The sequence below is a fragment of the Nannospalax galili genome, unplaced genomic scaffold (assembly GCF_000622305.1).
Source record: "Nannospalax galili isolate Female #2095 unplaced genomic scaffold, S.galili_v1.0 scaffold768, whole genome shotgun sequence".
In the NCBI taxonomy this organism is placed as follows: domain Eukaryota; kingdom Metazoa; phylum Chordata; class Mammalia; order Rodentia; family Spalacidae; genus Nannospalax; species Nannospalax galili.
In genome coordinates, this window is record NW_008360317.1 from 6,152,344 (window position 1) to 6,175,807 (window position 23,464).

The 23,464-nt window shown below is 44.6% G+C and overlaps 1 protein-coding gene across 2 annotated transcripts in view; it reads left to right on the forward strand.

Annotated features, from left to right (window-relative positions):
- Nucleotides 1-23,464, forward strand: part of Slc7a1 (solute carrier family 7 member 1) — an 80,772-nt gene that overhangs the window by 31,265 nt on the left and 26,043 nt on the right. Inside the window, exons 2-3 of one of the 2 annotated variants that reach the window (XM_029559651.1) lie at nt 9,211-9,295; nt 16,804-16,889. The gene's annotated coding sequence lies outside the window, so the exon portion shown is untranslated. The remainder of the gene's footprint in view (nt 1-9,210; nt 9,296-16,803; nt 16,890-23,464) is intronic. The other variant, XM_008825048.3, reaches the window with a different exon arrangement.

Below are 23,464 nucleotides of genomic sequence, written 5' to 3' on the forward strand. Positions count from 1 at the left end.
AAAAAAAATAATTTATTGAGTGGATAAAAAAAAAATTAATAGCATTCACAGTGTACATTCACAGTGTCATGTGACCATCACTACCATTTTCCTCTTTGGTTTTTATATTTCAAAAAATTATCACCATCACTATTATTATTATTTATTATTGTGCTGTTGGTTGGACCCAAGGCCTCATAAATGCTAGGCAAGTGTTGAGTCATCTTTTTTTTTAAATTTTTTTATTAAAAATTTTTTTTGTTTTGAGGCAAGCTCTCCATGTAGCCATAGCTGGCCTGGAACTCACTGTGTAGACCAGCCTGACCTTGATCTCATAGAGCTCTGTCTGCCTCCCAAGTGCTGGGATTAAAGGCGTGCGTCACCATGCCTGGCGCTCCTCTTTAATTTTGATAAAACAGTCTATCCATCTCTTCGGTTCCAGAAAAGGAAATTACTTGGGCTTTGAGTTGGCAAAAATGTAGGTTAATAATAGGCAAATTTAGTGCCTTTTGGGAGCTATGAGGGCTGAAATAGGGAAGTGGGTCATTGGTGGAAGGCCATAATAGACTGTAGATGCTACTGCTTTCAAAAATGCTGTGTGAGAATAACAGGGTAAGCTGAACTTGAACAAGGCGGTCTGGGAACTAGAGAAGGAAGGCAGCATGTGGTCTGTCCATATCCTGTAGGAGGGACTACTGAGCATGCCTGAAGGACACTCTTCCTTGAAGCTTCTCCAGGGCACTGTGTGTTCATAGTGGTCTTCTCTTGATTCACTTGGGCCCTGACAGGTGACACATGTGGATCTTGTATATAAAGGGCTGTGGTGTTTACTGACCTGTGGAAGAGCATATAAGCATGGGGTCAAAGTGTACCTTTGTTTTAGGGGAAATTCTATAAAGGGAGAAGACATCATTAAGAGTGGTCTAGACCCTCCAGGGCAGGGCTCTGACCTAGCTCTCCCTTCAGTCTGCTGGGAGACACATCCTGCTAGTTGAACCCTTTGAACTCCACCCCATTCTGCCTGCTTCCATTCATTCTGGGCCGGGTCTTTGAGTCTACCCTGAATTCCCTCCAGGCCCCTTTCTTTTCCATCACTTTGCAGATTTGGTTGTTTTGAGAGATCTTGCTATATATCCCAGGCTGCCTCAAACTCTTCATCCTCCTTAGACTCCTGAGTGCTGGGGGTATAGGCATGTGCCATAAGGCAAGGCTTTCCAGACCTCCTTTCTCTTTCCTGCTCATTTTGGTGGTAACCCTGCAGGGTTTGTATTGTATTTGTGTTTTAAGAGCAGCCCTCTTTTCCCATCACACCCTCTCTTCCTCACTGGCAAAGACTGTATTTTATACTCTGGCAGACAGACACGCCACATGTCCAGATTCAGGATGGGCGCCACTGTCGACTCCAGCAGATCATTAATGAGATAATTCTTTGAAAATACTGACAAACCATGTAATTAAGAGCTGATTATCCACACATCAAACAATTCATCACTTAAACTGGAGGATTTCTTTAAATAGCAGCTCCCCCTGGCTGTTTGTGTAGCTCATTGGCTGTTTGGCAGAGATCTCAGAATGCTAGCTGAGAGTGAGCTTGCATGGTTGAGGAACAGAGTGAAATGAAGAGAAAGGGCTTCTGGAATCATGACATTTATTCAGAGAAATTCCCCAGGAATGTATTTATCTCAAAAACTGCTTAATACATTTATATGCCATCTATCTAGCTGTCCATCCATCCATCCATCCATCCATCCATCCATCCATCCATCCATCCTGAGAAGTTCTCACTAGTTCAGGCTGACCTAGAACTTGCTGTATATACCAGACTGGCCTTGAACATGTGTCCTTGCCTTGGCCTTCCTAATGCTGGGCTTACAGGCATCCACCGTCACTTGGCTCTCTTTGAGCTTTGGAGAAGTGAGGAACCTGGGGTTAGGAATGCTGTGTCTGAGCTCATTCTATCTCACTGGTGATCAGGGGTTGGCACTAGCATCATCCGCCAAACCTTTGCCTCATTCCTTCACATCATACCATGTTTGCTGCCTGGGAAGATTGCCCTTGTGAGTATTATCTGAGATCATGTGTCTGCAGAGCCTGGTGCACAGCATGGGCTTCATATAATCCTAGCCTGTTATTACTGCCAGTGGGGCTGTCGCTTTTAAGGGGTACCTTTGCTCCTTCTGGGCCAGACGTGGAATTAGGAGGCAGTGGTGCTCATATGCTGCGGGGGGGCAGTGACCGAGTGGTCAGTGTGTTTGTCCTTTCATGCTGCCCCTTGCTGCGGCCCTGGCTTTCCCCTCCTTCTTCTCATCTTTTTCCTGTCCTCATGAGTCCAGAGTATTTCTGTTAGGCAGCTAGTTAGTTATTTCCACCCTTAGAATTCATGATTTTGTTTTTTAAGCTGTTAGATGTTAAGTTCATGCTCACTAGCCAGAAGAGCAGGGTAAGCTGTTCTCCTCACCCAAACAGCCCAGCTTCCCACCAGGTAAAGAGAGCTGCCTCAGAAACACCTGGACACTGTCACAATGAGAGGACTTTTTAATAAGATGGCAGTGGGACCTGAACTTCAGTAACTGAGTAACTTTCTGTGAGCCTCAGCATCTCATGTGTGACATAGGAACTGCAGGTGCCCTGTCAAGAGCACTACTTGGGGGCCACCTGGAAGGCCTGCAGGGCAGAGTGGGCACTCAGCAATCCCATCTCTACCAACCTTGCCTGTTGTTCAGATGTCTACAGGATGGCAGACTCATTCTTGGAAACGAGAACCCCTGATTAATGTGGGAGCTCTGTCTCTGTCCACACTCCCATCTTCTCATCCTTTGCTTTACTGCGCTTGCTTCTTAGTTCTACTCTCTCTTGGTTTGAGGACTTGCAGTTTGTTTTTTTTTTTTCCCCCCTGGGGATATGATGACAAAGTTTGGTTTCTTACAAATATATACTTATTTGTATTTCTTGGTTTTGAAATTCAAGCAGTAAAGCTTCTCCAATCCACTTGATCAGATCTGTGGAACACCTTGCAGTCTCCAGTTCCGCATAGTAATGTATGGTATCTCCACTTACACTGAGGATAATTCCTTAAGGGAAATGCCCTGTGCTTTATAGGGCACTTCATAGCAACCTTGGCCCTTACTTCCTAGTTAACCATCATCCCTCGATGTGGCACCTTGAAGATGTCTCCAGACATTGCCACATATGCCCTGGGGGCAAGATCACCCCCAGCTGAGGACCACTCTTCCCTATAGCTCCTTTCCTTTTGGGCCATTATTGGATTTCTACCCATGGGTAAGACTACCCTTCATTGGTCTTTTGCAGTGTGCAGTGATAAAGGGTTGTACGGCGTTTATCTAGAGTGTTTTGTGTCTTGAAGGCTGAATCATCAAATTTTGAGCCAAGTAGCCTTGGTACAGAATGGACTTCAGTAATTTAATTATTGAAGGGCTAGGGGTAGAATACATATCTTGCTGTTGTTTCTTGACCACATTTCCTTTAGAGTTTGTAACTTTTATCCTCTAATAAGCATTTGTAGAACCACAGATGTCTATATAGGTTGTGTGGTCTCTGAAAGAGCTTTTACATTTAAATTTCATTGCTGCCCTAGGGAGTGACTAGAAACCAATGTAGATCCCAGGTAAAAGTGGAACCAGGAGGGATCCGAGAAATCAGGAGAATTCACAAAGATGACAGCTGTGTGAGATAGTATGTGTGTTCATTATTAGATTTAGTCACTTTATAATGTCTGCACTTCAAAATATGATATGCACAGTAAATGCATACATATCTCATAGGTCAGTGAGGAAGAAGAGTTGAGATATCGGCATTCTTCTGTAGACAGTGAATCCATTTTAGGAATTGGCCTGTGGAATGTTAAAAGGCAACTAACTGCAAAGCCCAGGTGGGTGCATGCTCACTGAAAAACTGGTGAATCAGAATATGTAGTGCTATGATAGAACTACAGGAGTCAGAAAGAGTGGCTCATTTGGAACGTGACTTGTACAAGTTCAATTTCTGGTATTCCCTTATCTATCCCTTTTGAGTACATGATTTCAGTTGACAACAGTCTGGCTAAATCTAATATGCAGTGTGTTAATCAGCTTTCTGCTACTCTAACAAAATGTCTGAGACAATCCACTTACAAAGAAAAAAGATCTATTTTGCCTCAGTTTTAGAGGTTTCAGCCCCACAATTGATTGGCCCAATTGTTTAGGGGCAGAAACACGCAAGGACCAAAATTGTATCATGGCTACAAAGGAAAAGAAAGAAAAAGGGACTGGTATTGAACTTCAAGGACATCTCCCTTTTTCCCAACTTTCTTCCACCAGGCCCTATCTCTTAAAAGTTTACCCTGTCCCTGTAGCCTCTAAGGCTTAACCCATATGGACCTTTGGGGGACATTTGAGATGGAAACTATAGCACAGTGTTTCAAGTCTGGAAAACTGAGGGACACACAGGATTCTCGAAAGTTCTGTCATCCAGCAAACCCTTTCAGAATGGTCACCTTAGCATGTCCGTCAGTATAGTTTCAGGATGGTCAGTCGTTAACATAGCTTCAGATGGTCATTGGCCAGTATAGCCCCCATTCCCTTCCCTCCCCCTCCCCCAGTGCTGTAGCTACAGATTCATGATGAGAAAGGGCAGACATTCCTCAGACTGAAGGGCCAGGTGGGACAGTTATGGGGCCTCTGCCTCTGGATTATTCCTCATTCCATGTGGCTCTGGGAGAGCATGCCTCCCAGCCACTTTCATCTACATTCTTTGAAGTGTTATTCCCAATAGTGCAATGTCAACTCTACAAGGACAGTGATTTGGCCTAATGAAATAAACTATGCCCCCTGGTTTCTGAAATGGTAGCTGGCACTCATATATTTATGGAATGAAGAATAATATAAAAATTCATTCATAGGCAAAGCAGCATTAACAGCTGCTAGGAAGGTAGGTATTATGTTTAATAAGTCAAATGATGTTTTTACTGAGTCCTGTCTACTTAGTTGAAAGATCGGACTGAGTCTGTCTGTGCTTAATTGAAAGATCAATGGAATATGCTTGCTGATATTTTCAGTTCATATTTTTCTAGGGTGTGCCCAGTGTTCACTGTTGATAGGACACAGCTTCACAGGCACAATTGCACCTTCACAGGCCTCTTGGCTTCTCCAGGCTGTAAAGGATGGCGTAGAATGCCACTTGCTGTACTTAGGATGTGACATTGAATTCTTTGTGTATTAGCTATATGACATTTTCATTATTCTGCTTTTAACAAAGGAATTTTCAAATCTCGAAAATTAGAATGAATTGGTTGAAACATTCTTGGATTAAGGAAAAGCAGACCTAATGAATTTACTCACTGGGCATTCCAGGGCCACTAATCCCAGTGAGTTTGTCTTGGATTAAGTCATGGCATGCCTTTTCTTCCACTTAAAGTTTAGCATTAACTGCTTTGTCTGCCAACAGGCATCTGACTGGAGGAAGACTCACCAGAAAGTTATTTCAGTCAGTCAGTCAGTCAGTCAGTCGTCAGTCAATTTTCTTTCTTCCCCCTCCCCCCTTCCCCCTCCCTCCCTTCCTCTATTCCTTCTCTCTTTTCTTTCACTTTTTTCTTTCAGCGCTGGGGATTGAACCCAGGGCCATTTGCACGCCAAACGAGCACCATTCTCAACCATCTACACTCGTGGGCCAAGTAACCTTTAGATCGTTGCAGATGGTACCTTTTGATACTACTTCAAAACTGGACAGGCAGTTGTTGGTGGGTTTTGGAACCATTATCAATGAGTGTTTTAAAATTCTGAAACACGGGGTTTTTGAATCAATCCTTTACCTGTGCATCAGCCTGTCTTACTGAGTCATGGAGCTCCTTCCTAGTGTGGGACATTATTACAGTGTGTTATTAAAAAAAAAAAAAATCACATTTTACTGAATCACCCCATGGCTGGCAGAAAGCTTGTTTTAATATTTTATTTATTTTTATTTTGTGTGTATAAGTGTATTGCCTGCATGTATGTGTGTAAGCGCACCTGTGTTGTGCAGTGACCACGGAGGTCAGAAGAGGGTGTTGGATCCCCTAGAACTGTACTTATAGATGGTTGTTAGCCACCATGTGGGTGCTGGGAATCAAACTTGGGTCTTCTGCAAGAGCAGCCGGTGCTCTTAAGCACTGAGTCATCTCCTCAGCCCCCAGGAAACTTGTTTTAAAAGGCCACTGAAATCTAGATGATGGATACGGATTTTCCAGAATTCTTTTTTTTTCTTTTGTAAGCTCGTAGTTTATCACTGACCACAGATGTCAGTTCCTTTCCTAGATTTCCTCTACCCTTTCATTCCAGAATTACTTTCCTAAAAGACAGATCCTGATCTGACCTCTTAGCTTTCTTGCCTGAGCTCTCATTCCAGCTCTTCATGCTGACATAGTTTCAGCACCCTCACCCAACTTGCTTTAAGAAAAAAGGTAGGTTAAAGCAACCCAAAGGCATTTACAGTTGTGAGGTCAGACAATGAAGTGGGCTGCAACCAAGGTGTGGGTGGGGTTGTCCTCCTTTTGGGAGCTCTGGGGGGAATTGTGTCCCTGTTCTAGTTTGTTTCTCTACTGCTGTGACAAAACACTCTGACCACTACCAACTCAGGGAGGAAAGGGTTTATTTGTCTTACATCTCCAGGTCATCAGGGAGCCCAATGTTAAGAACTCAGGGCAGGAACCTGGAGGCAGGAGCTGGCATACAGGCCACGGAGGAAAACTGCTTACTGACTTGCTCCCCTGGCCCCTACTCAGCCTGCTTTCTTATACAACACAGGCCTACCTGCCCAGGGGTGGCACTACCCACAGTGGGCTGACCCTCCCACATCACTCAACAATCAAGAAGATGCCCCACAGGCCAGTCCAATGAAGGCAATTCCCCAACTGAGGCTCCCTCAACCCAGGTGTGTCAAGTTGACACTAAAGCTTTCTGGCACAGTCCCTGTCTGCTGACCTAGTCCTTCTTGGGTCACCTTCTACTGACTCTGACTCTTCTGCCCCTTTCATCCTTTTCCGACCCAAGGAAATTCCTCTCTCTCCTGACTAGCTGCTGAGCACCTTCATTCTGCTGCTTTCTGAATGTTCACGTGGTGTTAGCCACAGGATGTGCACATCTGTGTGGGCCATTATCCTAGCTGTTACACTCAAGTTCTGCATCTTTGTGGTCAGTTCCTATGCTTTGGAACATTTCTTCCCTCTCTCCTGTGTTTGGTAAGCACATCTTTTAGATACCAGCTCACTGCAGAAGCTGTACCTGGGTCTCCAGCTACTTTGTGTTTTAACAAGACAGAAGCTGGCATGGGACTCTCCAACTTGGTGCTCTACTTTCTGTCTGTTGTCTGTCTCCCTTGGGGACTGTGAATCTCATTAACTTTCCTTTCCTTAGTGTTCTCATGGCATGAAATAGAGGGTCAAGAAAGAGCAATATATTGACACTTAAGGACTTTTCATCATGGGCTGTTTTATATACTGTTTAGCAAAGAGGCTCAGTTTCTGTGGTATGATAATGGCAGTATGTGACATTCTGAGGAGCTACTGAAATATTTAGGTCACACGTCCATAGCAGTCACTCACTGGTCACATGGCTTATGCAGAAAGTGTATTTAAAGAGAGATAAAGTAAATATGGCAGTGTGTTAGGTATCGATAAGTGCAGATGAAGAGCTTCATTCAGCTTTTCTGTAGGTTTGGGCATTTTCAGAGCAGAACGTGGGAAGAAATGAAATAGCAGTGTGGACGGCACTGGGAGGGTTGGAGCCAGTCTCTTGATGCTGGGAATCTGGCTGGCCTCCATGGAAGTTATAGAACTCTAGCTATTGATTAGTATCATTATGTGAGCCTCTCTGGGATCTCCCTAAGCACAGACCATATTCAGGCAAGCCTCTTAAGGTCTCGGGTGAGAGGCATGTGTCTTGCAAGGGTAGAGGTAAGATTTAGGGAGCAAAAGACTTATGTGCCCTGTATTTGGAAAGTTTACCCAGCACACCTTTAGGCTATAGTCACAGGAGGCCCTTCTAGGCCTTGGCTAGCTTTGATTTCATTCCTTTTGGGAGTAAAGAAGACCCATGTATTGGGACTTTTGAAAAAAACAGAACTAAAAAAAGGAGAAAGAAATTAGATTGGCTCACAGGATAGAGTCAGAGTAGTCTAACAATGGCTGCACCACACTGGAGAGGTGGAGGATCTGGTAGTCAGTCGCTCAGTTCATGAGGCTGGATGTCTTAGCAGTTCCAGTCTGGTGCTGAAGGCCTGAAGGATCCCTGGAGATCTGCTGGTCTTCAGTCTATGCTGGAATTTGAAGAACTTGGTCACAGCAGCAAGACAAACTCACCTGTGAGAGAGAAGGCAAGTGGCAAAAAAAGCCAGCGCTTCCTTCTGGTATGGCCTTTTTGATGGGCTGGCTCCCATCACATTTAGGGTGGGCCTTTCAGCTTCAAATAATCTAATCAAGAAAGTTTCATTTCAGTTAATTCCAGATCCAGTCAAGTTGACAACCAAAATTAGCCATCACATCACTGGGTGGCACCATTCCCCAGGCAGGAGACCCGAAACAGTGTGGGAGAGGAGGAAGCTAGCCTAGATTAGCCAGCAATTAAGCATGCATGCATTTATTTCTCTCTGCTCTTGATTGTGAATGTGTTGAAACTAGCCATTTGAAGTTCCTGCCTTGTCCCCCCCCCCCCCCCCCCCCGCAGCCCAATTGTGAGCCAGATCAACTCTTCCCTCCTCTATGCTTTGGTCAGTGTTATTTTATCAAAGCATCAGAAATGAAACTAGAACAGCAAAAGAGAATGCCATTGCTGGCCAGTGATCGGAATGAGCTGGTGTTTGCCTAAATCCGCCCAGGCTGGCCCTGCAGATCTGGCCCTTCGGTGCTTGTGTCAGGAGAGTATGCCTTCTTCGGTGCCCCCAGTGGGGCCTTAGAGCTTGTGCATACCCATGAGTTTGTGAGAACATCCTGTGTGACACTCATTCATCATCCTCTTTAAAATGAGAGAATTCATTTGGTGAGGTGAATAGTGACTCTCTGGCTGAAAGCTCATCTCACCTGGTCCCCTGACATCTTCCTCAACATGACACTCCTCATGCTTTACCTGTGCACCCCATCTTCACTTGGGGTGTCCTGCCTGTTTAGTAGGACTAAGCTGAATGATTCATCTCTTGACTAGTCTGGACTTGGAGGCTCTGAGACCCCCAACAGAGATGTCTGACAACTCTTTCTTTGCTTTCCAGGAGCCTGAAGCTCTGGCGCAATCTCCCTAAGATACCTTGGCTCCCAGGCCATCTTCAGTGAGAAGGTCCAGGCATCTTGTTCCAGGTAAGGTCTGCCTCAGAACGTGAAAGTTTTTGTGTTGGAACGTACCATTCGTTTCAGCCTAATTTAGTTGACAGCTATATCCTTAAGTTGTTTTGTTATTGTGTCTGTTGTTTGTGATGCTGGAAATGGAAGCCAGGGCCTTGGCTATGCTACGTAAGCACTCTACTGTGAATCACGTACCCAGCCCTCATCTTCTTTTTAAAAATTCCTAACCATTGTTCTTTTCAGACCTGCGGAGCCTTCTGTCAGCCCCACTGACCCAACAGAAGACGGTTGCCTGTTACTCCCAGTGTTTCTTAGACAGAACTCATAATGTCTGGTGGCTGGCAAGGCCTTCCACCTGAGGTCTGGTCACCAGGGCACATTGTAGAGACAGATCAGCTTGCAGCTCCTCCCTGGACAGTGCTGTGTTACCTACTCTGGGCTTTGGTTCCTTTGCAAGGCCCAGTGGCAGGATACACTGCCCCGAGCCTTGCATTTCTCTTCTTCCTGCTGCAGAACTTTTTCCTCTTGCTCCATTCCTCTTCTAACTGATGCATAAAAAAATCCTATGGAGACTTGTTTTGGGGTCTGGGGTGACACTGATCTGTTGTAACCTCTTTGGAGCCTGAGAGCTCTGAGTGGAGCATGGGGCTGTGGGAGGTCAAGGCTGACAGGAGAGGCTCTCCCTTTTGCTTTTCTTTTTAAATAAAAGTAGCACTTTCTGTCTTTTTTTTAAAAAACAACAACAACAACAAAAAACATGATTCTTGGAGCTGGAGAGATGGCTCAGCAATTAAGAGCACTGAATTGCTTTTGGAGAGGACTAGGGTTTGGTTCCCAGCACCCATTAACTTCCAAAGGTTTACTGGGTGTGGAGATTTCATCATTAATGACACTATTTTATCCTATCAACGTGGATGTAAAGCTTTGCCAGTGTGGAAAAAGTAGCGTGAGTGGTGGGGAGGTATGTGTGCACAGTGAGCCTCACTTCCCTCACGTTCTCACAGTTGTTTACAGCCATTCACAGCCTTAATTCTGTCTGTGGCTGTATTAAGAATGTCCACATAATCAGGCCCAGCAGCCCACACCGAGTCCTTAATTAGAAGACCTTCGTGGGAGACATAGCCAGTGACTTGTGCCACATGTGAGCCACTCTCCCTGGGCTGCCTTGCAGCTGGGATTAGGAAGGAAGGAGGAGGGGCCTGGGTGTGCGGATCTCCTGGGAGGATTAGACTGAAGTAGCACCTGTTGATAAAGCTGCTGCAGCCTTGTTAATGTCAGAGACAGAGGCCCAGAATTGCCAGGTGCACCTTCCCAGAGCCTGGGGAAAATTAGATCTTTGCCAGTGGGGAGGTGGGAGGATGTTCTGCGTGGGCCTGAGCCATTGTGTGCTGAGCTGAGAGAGCCTGGGCGACCCTGTTCTTCTCATTCAAGTGCTTATTTAGTCACATTGCTTAAATTAGAACCAGTTCATTCTGTGTGCTTCCCCTCGCTGTGTCAGTCAGATGTGTTTCTATCTTAACAGACTGGGTGAGAACATCCTTCTTGGTACCTAACATGGGTGCTGAGTGTTGACATCTAGAGGGAAAGCCTGAATTGGAGCTTCAGTTTATTGAGGTCAGGAAATAATGCGCCAAGATGTAAGGGAAGCCCTGGCTTGATCTTCAGCCACAGGTTCTGAACTGTGGCTTAGTGGGGGACTTCATAGTCAAAGTCCCTGGCGCAGCTCACCGCTCTTGACGGTGTTCATCCTTTCTTGGGGTAAGGGATACAGGCCAGATGATGACGTCCGTGGTGCACTGCAAGGAGGCCTTCCTGTCTTGACCACACATTTATGCTCCTTATTTTATCATGTCCCGTCTTTTGCCCTGAGGACAGCAAGTCTCATATAGTCTGTTCCCTGGGGTTTATAGTGTAGAAGGTACACAATAAATCTTGGTTGTACAGATGGCTGGTTCTAGTTATTTGCTTTCTTTTTCCTTTGTAGACTGTTTGCACTATGAGGTCAGGGGCAGTGTGTAGCTCATCTAGGACCTGTAAATCCTAGAATGATGACCCAGGGTAGAGACACATTTTTTTCTCTCTGTCTTTTAGACAGGGTCTCATTATGTACCCCTGGAACTCTTTACACAGACCAGACTGACCTTGAACTTATAGACATACATCTCTTTCTGCCTCCCAAGTGCTGAGCTTAAACATGTCTCCCACTATGCCTGACCAAAGACACTTTTTGATGTTGACTATAGGTGGCATTTTTTTTTCTAATTTTAAACTTTTTACAGTTACTGTATTGTGATTCTAGTCACCCCCATTACCCTCCTTCCTTTCCTTCTGAACCCCTCCTTCTTCCCAACTTGTTTCTCAGCCACTACACCATGGAAGAAAATGACCTCCAGCAGCACCCATTAAGTAAATAGTTCCTCAGGAAGGTATGGGGCCTTGCACAGCCTCCTCTATCCACCAAGGAATATTGAAGGGTCATGTCTTGTGCAGGTGTCCACTGCTGCTGTGTGTTCATGATTGCAATGGCCGGGCTGTATTTGGATGGCATTGTTTCATGGCACCGCTCCTCAACCTCTGGCTCTGACATACTCTCCACCCCCTCTTCCATGAGTTTCTCTCAGGTGGAGGTTTTTGAGAGTGTTTCACCATGACGCCCAGGATGGCTTTGAACTCCTGCCTCTGCTTTGCTGCTGGGATTATAGGCATGTGCCACCAGATTGGGTCACAACTTTCTACATGAATAACAGTTGTTTAATGTATGCTATTTTTTCCCCTGAAAGAGGAAATACTTTTCCAAATCTTTCAGTCTTTTTTTAAAATTTATTTTTATTTTATGTATATGAATGTTATGCCTGCATGCATGTAGGTGCACCTGTGTTGTGCAGTGCTTGTGGAATGACAGAAGAGAGCATTGGAGTCCCTGAAACTGGAGTTAGGGACAATTATTAGCTGCTGTGTGGGTGCTGGGATTTGACCCTGGGTCCTCTGCAAGAACAACCAGTGCTCTTAACTGCTTGCTGAGCCATCTTTCCAGCCCCAAATCTTTCAGTCTTAACCAAGAAAAGACAGTTTCAATTTAAGGGCAAGTAAGGGTTAGCCACAATGAAGTGAGATCTTGAAGGTTGGGGCTCTGGTTTTCAGTTCCTGAAGGTTTTTCAGAGAGGATGAGTGTAAATGCTTCTCTTACCCTGTGTGAGTGTTTAGAGGTGTAGTGGTCATCCGTTACTACAGCCTACAACAACATTTGTTTTCTCAGTTTCTATGTTCACCTGGGTGCTGGGCCTGGGTTTCATGATGCTGTATTTGGGGTGTGGACTGTGCCCCAGTTCCCATTTGGAGGCTTGACTGGAGAAGAATCAGCTTCCAAGCTCCCTCAGTGGTTGGCCCAGACCTCCTTTCTTGTGGCGTAGGACTGGCTCAGTGGTTAAGAGCACCGGCTGTTCTTGCAGAGGATCTGAGTTTAGTTCCTATATAGTGGCTATATATAGTGGCTAACAACTGTCCGTAACTCCAGTTCCAGGGCATCCAATGCCACCTTCTGGCCACTGGGCATTGCACACAGAGGTACACTTACATACATGCAGGCAAAACACTAAATACACATAAAAGGTAGTGGTGGTGGTGGCTCAGCAGTGGACATATGTCTGGCATGTGCAAAGCCCTGGATTCCATCAGTGCCAAAGACAAAAAGAAAAAGCTTTAAACAATACAAGTGATCTGTACCCTGTCCCTCCTCCTTAGATGTGGAATTGGTTGTTAGAAAGCATTCATTAGAAGGGGGAAGTTTTACTTACTTGATCCAGAACTTTGGCATTTGGAGCTCTGGACTGATGTGTGGTTACCACCTTGCATTAGGACCATTAAAGTAAGAAGTTGACACAGCCAGTGACCTATAATAAAAGTCATTCCTTGTGGCAGCAGGGTTTTCTCAGGTGGAAGGCATTCTTTTCCTCCAGCTTTCTGGGTGCCTTTGTCCATCTCCACCTCCGCCTGTTCTCTGTCCTAGTCTTTGATCATTCAGACAAGCATTCTGATCTCTGAAGATCTTTGTGTAACTAGACATTTACTTCCTATGCCTTGAAGAAATCTTAGGCAAACCAAACCCCATTCTTCCTAGCTAGTTAGTGTCTCACAGGATGTGCACTCTATATATTACATGGGAGGAGATCTAATAGACAGGAAAATATGGCTGGTAGCTGTTGAGGACCTAAAGATAGGCCCAGCCTGAACATTTATTTCAGATTATAAATGCTTTCCTTCTGCAGTGAGTGTCTGAGATTTTTGGCCACTAGTGAAGTATGACTTGAAATAGGATATGAAGACCTATCATAAGATATGGCATTTCCTGCTTTGGGATTATTTGTGCATGACCTATAATGTGTAGATAATACCCATGGTAACCAGGGGCGTGTGTTACATGTACCTGAGGGATCTTGGAGAAAAAGCAGCGTTGGGAACAAATGGCAGGTAGCTATGAAACGTTATGACATTTGTTTGTGCAAAGGTACTTTATTAGTCAGATTAAAATATTGTGCTAAAAGGTGCCAAAACAGGAGGCTGTGCCCCAGCAACCGGAAGTCCTTGGACCAGGTTTTCCCTCCATTGTCTTTCACAAGATCAGATTAATCCTCCCCTAAGTATTTTGTCCATGGCCTTCTTTGCTTAGACGTTTTACGTCTAGGTAGAGGTGTGAGTCCCTTGGCTAGCCAGGGGTCCCTAGGGGTGTCTAGATGTCCCTAGGAGTGATTCTTTGCCTGGCCCTTCTGCTTCTCCCTGACCATCGAACAACACTGTGGTTTCACCTGTCTTTTATTCCCTGTGCCACCTGCAGCTTCACAGGTGTGTGCTGTTTCTCCTCAGGCAGACTGTACCTGCTGGAAAATAAAATTCTCTTTTTCCACGTCCATCATACTGTATAGCACAAAAATATATACTCGACCATTCCCCGCCCCCCCCCCAGCAGCCACTAGCTTTTGAATAACCTATGAACCATTCCATTTTTCTGAAGTATATTCTGTGGAACTTAGGGTTGGCTTTTCCAATACTGACTAGTGTAAAGGATGGTTGACTTCTTCCCTAATTCCGAAGCCCAAAGAAATGCCTAAAAATATATCTGGAGAGGTTAACCCTGGTCTGCTTGACTCTTGGCTATTTTTATAAAGCCAATAAAAATGGTTCAGTATTCATAATTTTATATGTTTCGACCTGATCCAATATAAAGGGCTCTTTCACTCAATACATGGCAACAGCTTATTTGAGGCCTGTCCTGGCTCTGGGGTGTGGAGTGGGGCCTGGTATCTGTGGAACAAGCATTTCCTCAGTGATTTCCTGGTCAGCCCTAGGTGAATTCCTTCCTTTTTTCATTTAATTTTGTAAATTTCCAGACATTCACAGATACAGAAAGAAGCATAATAAAATCCCATGGACCTAATTACCTGTATCACCTAAGTAGATGTGATATGGGTTGAGCTTGTCTTTGGATCCTCTTGTCTTCCTCTTTTCTCCTCTTTGTTGATTTAATTCAGAAGCAGTGTACACTCATTATAGGAAAAAAAAACCAGCCAAAAATTCAGGAAATAAAAGATACCTACAATCTTCCCCACAGAGACTGTAGTCTCAAATCCATATACCCATACAAGTCCTTATATACATTTATGTTACTGTTTTTTGACACCTTAGTTTTACATAAATATACTGTTTCTGTCATCATAGCTAATTCTTCTGCCTTCCCTGGATTTTTACCGCTACATACCCTTTCCAAGGCCCTGCTATCTGGATGATTTCTAGACTTTTTCCGCTACAGCCCTGGGTGGTTCTTGCAGCTAATGATCCACTTTTACACCAATAACGCTCCTACACTTCGAAGCCAGCAGGTCTTGGCCAGCAGGAGTGGGTGATTGACAGGGAGTCACTGATCACTTCCGTTTTATAGATATTGGTATTCAGGAGGTGGTAATCACTTAACTCATGTCAGTCTTGTATTTGTATGGTTTCAGATGGAATGACAAAGAATTGTCAGGCACGGGGGAAGCCTGGTCAAAGCCTAGTCCCACCGTCCAGGCACACGACACACAACTTTAGTCCTAGCTACTTGGGAGTCTAAGCTAGGACGATAGAGAGTTCAAGGTCAGTCTTGACTACATAGCAAGACTCTTGTACAAGACAATTAGATGGTTAGAGGGTGGCTAGCAAGCATGCGTGAATCTATGGGTTTGCACCCCAGTACCACCACCATAGCAAACAAACAAGCCAACAATAGAAAACCCAAAACAAAACTGAGTCAGTGTAGCACCTGGCATAGTATACAACTTTTGAAATTAGATGACCTGAGTTTAGTTCCTGGCCCTACTACTTTTGAGTTATGTTGCTTAAACAATATAATCTGCCTCCTAAACTTGACCCTTTCTCTCTTTTTTTTATTTATTATTTTTATTTTTTTTATTGTGTGTGTATGTGTATATTGCCTGCATGTAGGTAAGTGCCCCCATGTCATGCAATGCCCGTGGAGGTCAGAAGAGGCTGTTGGATCCCCTGGAACTGGAGTTACAGACAGTTGTTAGCTGCCATGTGGGTGCTGGGATTCAAACCCGGGTCTTCTGTGAGAACAGCTAGTGTTCCTAACTGCTGAGCCATCTTTGTAGCCCCACCCTTTCTCTTTTTATAAAAGGACTGACAATTGCACCCTCACTATCTTGGGGATGATTAAAAAGAATAGTACATAGGCCTGGCCTGGCTTTGGTGTCTGGTCTTCTTCCCAGCAGGCCCAGTGCCCAGCTCACCAAGACTTTTTTTTCCCCTTCTTAGTTCCCGTGGTGTCTCCTAATTTTTCCACAACTTTTTTTGTCTACTTTTGAACCATGAATTTTCTAGGAATTTCAGATTTTTTTTCACAAGGTGTTTGTGAGAGTAGGAAGATGTGGGAGTGAAGTTTCAGGAGTCCAGGAGCTGAGGTGTTCCCTGGCCTGCATTTACATTGGTAAACAGCCCAGATTTGTTTAAGGTATATTGATTGAGTAAATGGATGAGTGGGAAAGTATTAGCTGATAAGTCAATTGGTGTTTTTGTGGAATCCCCTGCTTTTTTCTTGTTCCTATGCTGATTCTCCCTGCCTTCCTGCAAAGAGGATGTTTCTAGAAGGAACATGACAATGTTCTAATCTTAGAGGAACTTCATTGAAAACACGAAAGCCAGATAGCTCCCCAGCTGTTTGCAGTCTTTGGAAAGAAGTGAAGCTTAGTGTTGATAACAAAGTTTGTGTTATAGACATTGGTGCTCCTTGGGCCGAGACTCCAGTTGGTTCTGTCCATTAGCACTGTCCCTGGGAGACTTGGGAGCCTCCTGCACCCTGCACATGGAGCTTGTAGATGTGTTGAAAGGCACGTCAGCATCTCTGTCCCTGAGAAAATTTATGTCATTATCCTAGTGTATTTCCACACACAGGGCTGGGCGTCTCCCAGTGATGGTGGAAAAAGCCATCTGCAGATGTAAATACTCTTTTTTTCCTCCCTTTCTACTGGCCTAAGGAAGCAGGTTCTATCCAGCGCGTGTGAAGACGCATTCAGTCTCTCTTCCATCAGCCTCTGGTTTTCTGATGCAGTCTCTGATTTAGGTAAGCAGCATTGAAAAGGCTTGTGTGTGGTGAAGTCAGTGGATGACAAAGACTGGGTGAGTCACATCCCAGTGAGCCACTGGGGTCTGACCTCTGCTTCTCTGAGGCAGACACAGTTAACCCACAAACTATAATTAAGATTTAAAAGAAAAAGTTATAGGGAGTGGTTATTAACGTGTTGATACAGATATTAATGTGATGTTTAAGAACAGCATAGTTGGCTTTTCATTGTGTCCCCTGGTTCTTTTTCCCATTGCATTCTCCCAAGTCCTTCCAGTGGTGGAAGAAGAACAGTTGTCTCCATTTTTTTTCTTAAGGTGTATGTGTGTATGTTTAGTGCATATATATGCCCTGTGTGTTCAGGTACCTATGGAGGCCAGAAGAGGGCATTGGGTCCTTTGGAGCTAGAATTACAGGATGTGAGTGTGAGGAATTGAACTCTGGTCCTTTGGAAGGGCAGCAAGTGCTCTTAAATCACTGAGGCATCTCTCTTGCCTCAGTGCATCTCTCCTGCCTCAGTGCTCTCCTTACAGATAGGGAAGTTGGAACCCATAGCACTGTACTAGCTCAAGACAATGCATTTGGGCATTCTAGTAACTTTGGTTAGAAGAAGTGTCAGAGACTCAAGCTGGTCTTTCAGATGGAGCAAAGTAAACTGTCAAGAGTAAGGTGGTAGAGAAAACTCAGTACATAACTGCAGTTCTTGTGGAAAGTATCTGGGAACTACAAGGAGGCCTTGGAGATTAGACTGTATTGCCTGGGTTAGATGCTAATTTATCTGCACCTTTGTACTCTTATATTCATTTAGAGAAACACAGACACAGGCCAAACAGACCAGATAGTGAGACCATCATCCTAAGTGGTTGATGGTGATGCTGGTGCCTCCCTAAGACTAAAATGAGTATTGTGTTACTTTCTTGAACTTAAGGTAAGTCAGCTGATGATTACTGAGTACCCCTATGGACCCTACACTTGTTATCTGGGGTCTAGTGGAGTGAGTATCCTTGTCTTAGAGGAGCAAGCCAGGTCCACTGCATTAGGTCAGTAGGAGGGAGAGGCTCAGTCCCGTGATGAGGCAGGTGTGACTACTTGGAATCCACTCTGGAGCCACTGTACCTATCACAGTGCATCCATCCCCACTTCTTTCTAATACAACCCGAGTCACCCATGAGCTGCTTGCTGATGGGAGTCAGAGACAATCCAGGGCTCTGGAAGTAGGAGGGCCTGATCTTAGCAGTACCTTTCCCTGGCCTATACACTGGATCAAGTCATCTGGGATATCAGTTGTGGGGCCTGTGTGGTTGTCTTTAGAAGTCTTCCCAGGTGATGGTCATGTGCTACAGGGTGGAGAATCATTGTGCAGTCTAGCCTGGGCTCCTCCTCTAGAAAATGGGTTCTACCTGCTAAATAAAGTGGTTTGGGATTCAGTGAAATAAATTACATGAAGGATCTCTCATTTAGCTGGTACTCAACTGATATTAATTGCTATGGTGTTTTGACTTAGAAGGTAATACATGAGCTGGGCATAGTAATGTAGACCTGTAATCACAGCACTCAGTAGATTGAGGTAGGAGGGTCTTGATTTCCAGGTCAGCCTGAGCTACTTAGTAAGGCCCTGATAAATACAGAAGAAAATAAAAAGGAAAACAGTATAATCTAAAAATAGCTCACAACATACCCATATGCTTGCCCTGTGATACTGTTATATGTTTGCTGGCTTGGCATGTTCATAGGACATTACAGCTGTGGAACCTGGTTGGCAGGTAGCTCAGCATACATTTTCAAGCTTTAGCTCAGTGTTTCTGGGTCCATCATGGTAAGCTTTTGTTCCCAGGGTTATTTTTGGGTCTCAGTGAATCTTCTGAACTGCTGAGTCATCTTAGTTGCTTCTTACATAGCTGAAGGGTGAGGTTGTACTGGTCTCTTCTGCTCCCGCTGCATTGGGGCCTTGAAGATCAGTTGGTTGTAGTGAGCACACGAAGCATTCTAAAGTTTAATGTGTTGACGATTGATCCCCAGCTGGTGGCTCTAGTCCTTGGATCATGAAGCCTCTATTGATGAATCATAATTCAGTTGCATTCTTGGTTGATGACAGAACCTAGTTGGAGAAAGCACATGACTGGGGCTTGCTCTTGGGGCTGTATCTCTTGTCCTGGGCCCATTCCTTGGTCTCTCCTTGTCTCTTCTCTGGCCATGAGATGAGCTGCTTTGCTCCAGCACAAGTTCCAGATGTTGTGGTATTCTGTCTCACCTCAAGCCTCCAAGCAATGGAGCCAACTGACCATCATCAGCTGAAACCTCTGAAACCTTGAGTCAAAATAAATCTTTTCTCCCTTAAGTTATTTCTCACAGGTATTTTATCACTGGCTGATCCCTGCCATTCCTGGCAGTTGCCCTCAGCTCTGAGACCTTCCTCCTGCACCTGCTCCACATGATTTGGGCTTTGTTGTAGGATCTTCAGAGTGGAGTATTGTATATTTGTGGGATCTCAGAAATCTCTGGGAGCCTTCTGCCAGAACCCCTATTGAATCAGTGGGAAGATGTTGGGAGATGAGACTCTGGAACTTATTGATTGTGAAAACGGGGTTGAAGTTAAAGTCACCAAGGGCTGGACAACTGGTGGGTGTTGTGCAGTTCAGCTATCGTGTTGACCCTGTGCCCACCTGTGGCAGGCTTGAGAGATCACATTCCCTGTAGCTTATGTGTGTCAGGAGAGTAATGTGTCATAAAAAAAGCAAGGCTCCAGGATGAGGTGAGGTGCCTGTGTAGGCTTTTCCATGCCTCTTTTGTGAGTGAAATGCCACCTTTTTGGTTCCTCATGAATACAGTGAACTTTGAGGCACAGTTCAGCCTTTTTCTGCACGTTTTTGGCCTTTGGTTTTTTTTTGAGATAGGGTTTTCCTGTAGCCCCAGCTGGCCTGGAATTCACTATGTAGACCAGGCTGGTCTTGAACTTATAGAGATCTGCCTGCCTCTGCCTCCCAAGTGCTGGGATTAAAGGCGTGTGCCACCATGCTGGCTTCCTGCTTGTTTTTTATGGCTACATTATTTTGTCAAATTTTACTATAAATTGTTCATACTTTTTCCTTCTGTTGGATAGGAGGGATTCTCCCTCCTTTCTTTCCTACTTAGTGACATCCAGAATGAAGTTAAATTTTATTCAGTATTTGTGAGCACACAGGTCATGATTTCCCTAATGACACTGTCCTTTATCAGTCTATATATGTTTTTTTTTTTTTTTTTTTTTTTTTTTTTTTTTTGGTCTTTTTGAGATAGGGTCTCCCTGTAGCCCCAGCTGTCCTGGAACTCACTATGTAGACCAGGCTGGCCTTGAACTCACAGAGATCCGCCTGCCTCTGCCTCCCAGTGCTGGGATTAAAGGTGTGCGCCACCATGCCCAGCAGTCTGCATCTTTTATACATTGTGAACTGGGTTTTTGTGAATGAAGTTTCTCCCATGATGAATATTAAATTGCTGAGGTTTATTCTCCCAAAACTCTCCTTCCCATATTAGCAGCATCTCCAAGTACTTGAACTCTGAGTTGCCTTCGTCAAGAATTGAATGCCTTGTAAACCCTTGAATTCATTAGATAAATTCTCTGGTGCTCTTTGATAGTCCATGGTCTGTGTTATTCTCCTCTCCATTTTTGTCTCTTTCTGCACCGTATGTGATCTGATTGCTGCTCTCTTGAACCATATTCAGTTCTGGCCTTATTCCTCTGTATACCTCCATGGCTCCTACTTTGAAGGTCTCCATCCCAAGTATGCACTGGTTCTCTCTGCACCCTGATTTTTTTCCTTTTAGTTCAGATCCTTACACCTGGGTCTTCTAACATCTGTGGAGGAAGTGGATCCTGCTTTGAGCTCATTTCCTTCAACATAGCTTTCCCCTCATGTCATCAACCCCCACCCCAACAGCTAGCATCCTAGAATGTACTTTTTGGGACTCCCTATCATCCCTGGTGACAGGTTCCTCTGTTGAATCCTTGTTAAAGCTTTGTGCCCTGTTACTCTATAGCCCACCAGATACCCATGAGCCAGTTGCCCCCACACCAATTTGGGTTGGCCAGCTCCTGTGTTGACTCTAGTGGCTATGCCTTCCCATTTATGATATCTCAGGAAGTTGCCATCCTAGCAGTGATGCAGTTTCTTGAACCTGGTACAAATGCAGACTGCTTCCTGCCTCCCATCAGAACGATGGATTAATGGTTTGCACCAGGCTGCAGTAGGAGCTGGTTGTTAGGGGACGGGCCATTCTGAAGACCTAGGAGAGATTTCAGTGTTCAGGTTTGTTAAGATTTTCTCTGAAGGATGACATTTAGAAATGTAGTCTAATGGCTCCCTTCTTACCCCTCTTTCCCTCAAATCATCAAGTTGGAAGGAATTATTGATTAAACTTGAGACTGAAAAAGTCACACTATTCATAACCAACCACCTATATTAGAAATTTAGAAAAAGTCCAAGAAACTCATTCTGAAACCCTGACCCACTGGATCATTTTATTTTTGTTTTTATGTGATGATGACTGGGATAAAGTTTAGAGTTAGAATTTCTGTAAGGGACAAATTACTGTGCTTAATTAATGACCAGGGAGTATGATGAGGCTGAGACTCCTGGTGTTGCAAGATTCCTATCAAATCCTCTAATAAAAATCAGTTTCAACTATGTATAGATCATCCTTCCCCTTGGGAAGATCCTGTTTTCCACACCTGGCAGCTTTCTGTGTGAGTCCCAGCAACAGGAAGTCTGCCTCCACTCGATTGCTGGGATTGGGACAGATAGATTTTGCTTTGTGCAGAGAAGCCTGGTGTTTTGCCTCACTGGTGGTTGAGAGGCTTTGGAGTCCTGGACTGAATGGAAGAGGTGTCAGGATGTGAATGGACACAGAGGACTCCTGTTTGGGAACAGTTTTCTAAAATACCACTGAAGAGACACAAAGTATATTTCTTTTTTTAAAAAATCATGATTATTTTCAAAATTTCATTTTAATTAATTAATGAATTTATTTATTTTTGGTCTTTTTGAGACAGGGTCTCCTCATAGACCCAGCTGGCCTGGAACTCACTATGTAGATCAGGCTAGCCTTGAACTCACAGAGATCCACCTGCCCCTGCCTCCTAAGTGCTGGGATTAAAGGCATGCGCCACCACACCCAGCTAAAATTTTAATTTTTGTGTGTATGAGAGTTGTGCCTACGTGTATGTAAGTGTACTAAATGTGTGTGATGCCTGAAGAGACCAGCAGAGGGTGTGAGATCCCTTTAACTGGAGTTACAAATGGTTGTTAGCCACAATGTGGGTGCTGGGAACTGAATCCAGGTTCTCTATAAGAGCAGTTAGTGCTCTTAACCACTGAGCCATCTCTCCACCCCCAAACCATATTTCTTAAAATAAACTCTGAGTATATAGTGAGGTATTGTCTCATTTCCTCCTGCCCTGGGATGTGGAAGTGGACACCTGAGACATTTGTGTTTGCTGCATTATTAACTCTCTCAGTTCCTGACAGCAACTGGCAGTACTTTTGTTCCAGTGCCTTCAACAAGAATCAAGTTTGCTCTCCTCATCAGGATGTAGTACTTTAGTAAACATGATGAAATGGTGGGAAGTTAGTGAGCCCTCTGTACCCCCTCCCACATCTCAGTCACTAAGGACTGCACTTAAGACAGTGAGCCACCGTGCAGATGTTTGGGCAAAATGAGTTGCAGCCTTGTGGTTACACTGTCTCACGTAGAGCTCTCTCTTCACATTATATCTGAAAAGTAGATATCTCTGTATCCAAATCCATACTTATAACCTTCATCTTGAAGGTGGTAAAGTTCCTTCAACATTAATGAGTTGCTTCTTGGAGTGGGTGTTGACTGCATCCTGTTCGTGCTCCAAATCCATACTTATAACCTTCATCTTGAAGGTGGTAAAGTTCCTTCAACATTAATGAGTTGCTTCTTGGAGTGGGTGTTGACTGCATCCTGTTGGTGCTGCTGGTGACGTGGTTACATCTGTGCGTATGTGCTTTGCACCCATGCGTGGCCAAGAGAGCCATCTGTCCTAGCATGAGGTCATTGAGTTCACATTCTGCTCCAGGGAGGCTCAGAAATCTGTTCCTGGGGCATACCTGTGCTCAGTGTACCTCTTCCAAGAGGCACTGTGGAGGTTTTCTGTGGGGGCAACATGCATACCAGGCAAGCATCCGTGAGCACTCTATGGCTGAACTCCACCCCGAGCCCTGCAACATTTTCCTAGATCTCTAGCACAGCTTTTTGTGCACAGGGTTGTTTTTCAAAGTAAGTCTTCCTATCAAGAATATCTTAATTCAAGTACCAGTTCCTAATTATTTGTTCCATGTGACTGGTATCCTGCAGTAGCAGGCTTTTGGCACTTACTGCTCCTCCTGGCCACCCACAACCTTGTCTTGCTGTCTAGGAAGCATATTTCTTCCCAAGGCACACTGCCTGCCTTACAGAAACACCGTAGGGTCTGCTCCTGGTCTGAGCACTTCCAAAAATAGTCGCTTCCTTGCATTGCTCAAGACACTGGGAATCCATCAAGTTCTCTTGCTTGGGTCTTCAAACTCTGAGAT